Here is a 5777-nt window from a genome sequence, read left to right as displayed (position 1 = left end):
ATCAGCAGGAGAAAAACCCCTGATGTTGGGAGGGGAACAGGAGAAACGACAAAAGAAGCAAGAGACGAAGAGAAAGGAGGGAGGGAGGGATGGAGGAAACAAAAAGGACAAACCCCAATGTCCCCAGTGATTCTAAGGGACAAAATCCCAAGTGTGCAATAAATTCTGCCTCCTTAAACTCGTGTTTTCCATGCCTAGAATTCAACTGTCACCAGATGGATCAGACTGAACAGGTTTCAAACCTCGAGGAGGCTCTTACCTTCTAAACAGGGACGGCTGTTTTCTAGTAAAATCACTGAAAGGGAAGGAGAAAACTCGAAAGAGGTTCCTCCTGGCGCTCACGTCCGTGAACCCGAATACTCTCTCAGTCCTCAAAGAGAGACCCGGAGAAGGAGACTTGCTGCAGCAAAGCCACAGGGGTCTCTGAGGTTTCCCTGGTCCCTCGCCCCTGTCCTGCCTGGCTGATGTCAGCATCTCTCTGTGAGGTCACCACCTCCCCCCCACCTTGGACCAATAGTCTGAGGTCCTGCAAAAGGCCTTTGTGATGTCACTGCCACACCCCTCCCTCGCTGTGCCAATGTCCTGCCCCTGGCCAGGCACTTTGCAGGTTTGAGCTACTCCCTGTGGATCACCCCACTCAAGGAGCATTCGTTCTAGGCAGCAAGCCGGCTAGACAGGGAAACATCAGGCGCTGCTCCCAATGCTACACTCAGTTTTTCAGAAATTAGTCGACTTTATGGCCAGAAGAGACCATTAGAGCATCTAATCTGACCCCCTGCATATCACAGGCCTCCTGTATGACACAATAGCTACTTTTGGGGCAAACACATTCCAGAAAGGCATCTAGTCTTCATGAAATGACATCAGGAGATGGAGAATCCACCACTTTCCTTGGTAGCTTGTTCCTGTGATGAATCATCCTCGTTGTTGAATATTTGTGACTTAGTTGTAATATGAATTTGTCTCTTTTCACCTTCCAGCCATTGGGTCTTGTTATGCCTTTCTCTGCTCGATTCAAGAGCCCTTTAATACCCAATCTTTTCTCTCCATTAAGACACTTCAACACTTCAATGAAGTCACCTTTCAATCTTCTTTTGATAAGCTAAACAGGTTGAGCTCTTTCAATAGCTCACTAGAAGGCATTTTTCTCCAGCCCTCGGAACATTTGGTGGCTCTTTGCTGCCCCAGCTCCAATTTCACAACATCTTTTTCAAATGAGGACACCAAAATTGGAGGCAGTATTCCAGTATCAGTCTCACTGATGCCGTGTCAGCTCCTGTGATGTTATTGACATAATCTGTAACTGTATAGATCACCATTGCGACCACTGTTCTATATTTGCAGCCAATATTGTAGAAAGGTTGTCGTGTAAGGGATCTATGGAGAGGTTCTGATTGGCTGATTATAATGATGCCATCTCTAGATACGTATCATTTTTGTAGTTGACGTTATGAATATTGGCTCTATGCTGCCCATATTTCAAACTTGTGCTCTGCTTCCGGGGAACACCCCGGACAAGTTGGTGTCAGTTCTGCCTAGCCTGCTTGATGGCCCATTAAGGACCATCAGCTATACAATCGACCCATTGAGAGAAGGCAGCTACGCCTTGTGACTCAGCAAGGTATGCAGGGACCTGCCTATGGACAGAACTCTAAGGTTTTTCTGTCCCACGTGCTGGATAGAGTGTCCTTGGGACAAAGAAAGCAAAGACCACATGGCAAGAGACTATAGAAGGCTGATGCCTCGTCTCCATCTTGTCTTTAATCCTGCTTCTTACCTCTGGAGGGACTTTGCTACAAACTGAAGCTCTGTACAAAGGACTGAATGACCCATCCCAGTGGGGGATGTACTCCAGAGACTTGATTTGAACCTGCAGTTTATTCCATCACTGCTACAAGCCTGAACCAAGAACTTTGCCATTACTGGATGTGAAAGGTTAAAATCCATGTGCATTTTATATAACAACCTGGTCTATCGATTGTGCCACCTCTTTTCCAGACCCGAAGTCCAGAGTATGGTCAAGGAACCAGAAGCCTAGCAAATAGTGATCAGCTAAGAGAAAGCTGGATAAACAGAAAGCCTTGCTTGCTAAGATAGGCCTGGTCAGCAAATTGCCAGGTGTTGGAGCTAAGAACTAAATCATTGTGTCTTATTCAGAGTTGCAGATTGAGCAAAAAATCCCTGTTCCTATTGTGTTAGTCTCTTCTGTAGGGAGACATTTTTCCCACAGAGCGAACCTTGAGTTTATGAAAAGTTGGCACGTCAGTATAAGATATGGCATCCTTCCACCTCCCTTCCCAGGGACCAATCCTGCTGTTAGACATCCAAAAACAATCTTTATTGCCATATACTTTCACTGTTTCTTTGCTTTAACCCCTAGGAATGTACCTGTTGGACAATCAAAGGAGTTGCTCCATTCCTATGGACCTCAAATCAGAATTCAACATATATATTTTATACTAATAACATATTATCAAAGTATTAATGAAATGTTAACTTGCTAACTTGAGACCATGGGTGGAGACATTATGTGACCTGTTAACCATTGGCTACTGTGCTATCTTGTCTTGCTGCAAAACCTATCCTAGGTTTTGGAACTGCCTTCGCCGTCACTTTCCCCCACCCATGGAAAATCTATATATTCTATTGTAATTAATTAATTAATTAATAGTGTCTCTGAGCCTAATAAGCCCACTCCGCCATCACTGTGTGTAATAAACTACTATTCTTGACCTCTACGCGGTGGAGATTTGTGTCCTTCACAGACACCTGCTGAAGAAAGAGGAAATTCAGCATCCAGCTTGGCTGAATGTGTCTCCTCTCCCCACAGCTTGGTGATTTTTGAGGAAATGAAGAAGACTGCCTTTGCCTAGCTGTACATCGCTTGCAAAAGAAACAGGTCTTTTTGGTGACAAGTGTTGAAAGGAGCCATTAGACAAACGTGGAGACAGGAAAAATGTCCCCCAATTGAACTGGCATCTCTGGATGCTGAAGCCACAACACAAAGCACTAAACACTATATGAGAACGGCTGGTGTCAGCAGAGTCTCTACCAAAGCCTTTCCCACCAGCAGGGGCATCTCTGTGCACAGAACTCCTGGTAGCGTGATGGCTGCAGGCAGTGGAGAACTCCATTTTGACATCTCTTTGTCAGTGAACATCTGCAGTGGCTGCTTAAAGGTCTCTGGATAGTGATCTTTGGGAAGAGTTTGCTGAAGTGTCTTCCTAGTAACCAGGAGATCCTGGCTTGGCCTGACAGTTCTTCCTTGCAAGTCTTGAGGGAAATGGGGAACGTCTGTAGTTTGGAATTTGCAGGTGCTGTCCTGGACCATCAAATGGAACAGTTGCAAGTATGTTCTTGAGGCAGGCACCATGGCTTAGCTGCCTAAAGTACCTGTCTAGTAAACAGGAGATCCTGGGTTCAACTCCCAGTGGTGCCTTGTTGTGTGGCTTTTGTCTCCTCTGCTCACATTTTCCTGTGTCTTTCCAGGAAACAGAAGAGACCTCCCTTGGTATCCAAGTAATTGCTTGCTAAGGAAAAGGTTTCTTTGGAGAGAAACATTGGAAAGAATCAGATCACAAGCCTGGAGCTGATGAAAAGGCTGCTGTGACTGGCATTATCATGGTGGTTGCTTCAACTGCAATTGCTGCAACACAAGAGCCCGCGCCACACGTCCTTGTGATTCGCTGAGGATGTCTGCACAGAGATGTCATGTCATCTTCCTTTTGATTGTCACTGATGAAAAATGGAGCCGCTGGGAGAAAAGTCCCAGAGGCACCTGCCAGGTAAAGTGGAGGTTAGAGATGCAGCACCCAGTGGTGCCTTGCCAAATGTGTCCACTCCTCCCACCTTTTGGTCAATTTTTGAGGAAACAGAGAGGACTGCCTCTGCCTTGCAATGCAAATGCTTCCAAAAGAAACCGGTCGTTTTTTCTGACAGGTGTTGGAAGGAGGCACCTAAGAAACGTGGAGACAAGGAAAAGGTCACCGTAACTCAACTTGCATCCATGGCTCTTGAGGCCACAACGCAGAGCACTAAGCACTGTACGACCACAGCTGGGGACAGAAGGGTCTTTTCCAAAGGCATTTTCCACTTGCAGGGTCCTCTCTGTGCGCAGAATTCCTGATAGTTTGATGTCTGCAGGCACTGGAGATCACTATTTTGCCATCTCTCTCACTGTTCCAGTGAACATCTGCTGTGGTTGCTGAAAGTCTGTGATGGGATCTATGGGATGCAACCTGAACAGTGGGACCCCTGAGCCCTGTGTCCCACTGCCTGGGCTCCCTCTCACACGGTGATGCTGTGAGGAGCTGTGAATCTCTGGCAGATATTGCACTTACACAGACATCCACAGGTAGGGGCACATCCAACTGAGTTACATGAATGCTTCTCCCAGCCACTCATAACACTAATGACAGAGAGCCTCCTGCCAATTCCCCCCAGCTCTGCAGCCTTGCACCCCTGGACCATACCATCTTGCCTTAATCAGAAGCCTGATCAGTGTGAGTTTATTACGCAGGGTCCACCCCTCCCTCATTGTGAACAGTACATGAACCAGCCTTGTAATGGAGCTGAGATTTCCCAAGAACTTCAAGCAAAATACACTAGTTTAAGTACAGCATAAAACAGATTTATTAACTACAGAAAGATGGAGTTTTAAGGATTATAAGTGGTAGGCATAAAAGATCAAAGTAAGTTACCATGGAAATTAAAAATAAATTCACAATCTAAACTTTACCCCTTATTACACTAGGCCGTAATTAGGTTATGCCACAGGAAGGCTTAATGCTCGAGCTGCAGTGCATGCTGGGCAGGCTCTAGGCCGGGCTCCCCATGGCAGGAGAGAAGATGACTCGGCCACTGGAGGGGCAGGCTGGGGCTTCCTGGATCCCATTTGCTCACAGCCAGCGCCCTGTCCCCACTCCCAAGTCATTAATGGCTCCCCCAGGTCAGCCAGAATGGAGCAGCGGTTTTCACTGCACCAAGTCCACTTATGGCTTACAGGCAACTCCCAGACCCACCATCTTGGCCAGAAAGGAGCCCACTCAGCCTCGCCATTGCTGCTTTTCCTTCCCCCCAGAACCCCGCTTCTCCTGGGCTGCAAGGAGCCACCCCTGGGAAGCCAACAGGCAGGCACAGGATTCTGCCTCCCAGCAGCCAACCGCACCTCCCCCGGCTTTGCAGAACGAATGGTGATGCTCTACTCACCCCATTTAGCCGCAATGAAGTGCTTACTTTCTGCCCTGCCTTCCTCAGCTTGACTTTGCTCTTTTGCCCCATTCCTGCCTCACTTCCTCCTTTGGCAAGTCACGCAGAGGAGGCCAGCAGGAAGAGCCGGCCTCCACCGGCCAACCTCCCAGGGCAGAGGAGACCAAGCCACAAGCCTCCAAAAGGTGACACGCCGCACTCCTCTAGGTTCTCCAGCCTGACGCCAAGGTGCTTTCTCCACTGCTGTCAGCACCCTCTGTCATGCAGGGGTTGGAGTTATCCCACAGACAGGCCAATAGGAGAAGGAGGAGGCCTTCCTGAACAGCAAGGGGATCTGGGAAAAGGAAGCCAGCATGTTTCTGAACCAGGGACCTTTTGCATCTTAGGTAAATGCAATAACCACTACACTACAGAAACTCCATCTGCTTGGCTGTTGCTCACCCTGACACAGACCGCTGGACAAACCTGGAGAAAGTGGTGACAGCCCTTCAATAGGTCAGCAGGCAGAGCAGAGCACTGGAGTGGGCACTCAGGAAGTCGTCCTTACGTCGCCCTTGTGACCCCAGCTT

General features: G+C 48.1%; 1 non-coding gene across 1 annotated transcript; it reads left to right on the top strand.

The window, feature by feature from the left end:
* The first annotated feature begins 3365 nt into the window (after positions 1 to 3365).
* On the top strand, positions 3366 to 3439 carry TRNAT-AGU. Its single transcript has one exon. It is a non-coding gene; the product is annotated as a tRNA-Thr (tRNA).
* The last annotated feature ends 2338 nt before the right edge of the window (positions 3440 to 5777 follow it).

The sequence above is a fragment of the Mauremys reevesii genome, linkage group 14 (genome assembly GCF_016161935.1).
Source record: "Mauremys reevesii isolate NIE-2019 linkage group 14, ASM1616193v1, whole genome shotgun sequence".
Lineage (NCBI taxonomy): Eukaryota > Metazoa > Chordata > Testudines > Geoemydidae > Mauremys > Mauremys reevesii.
The sequence above is the reverse complement of the archived record's forward strand: the minus strand, read 5'-3'. Positions and strand labels throughout refer to the sequence as shown.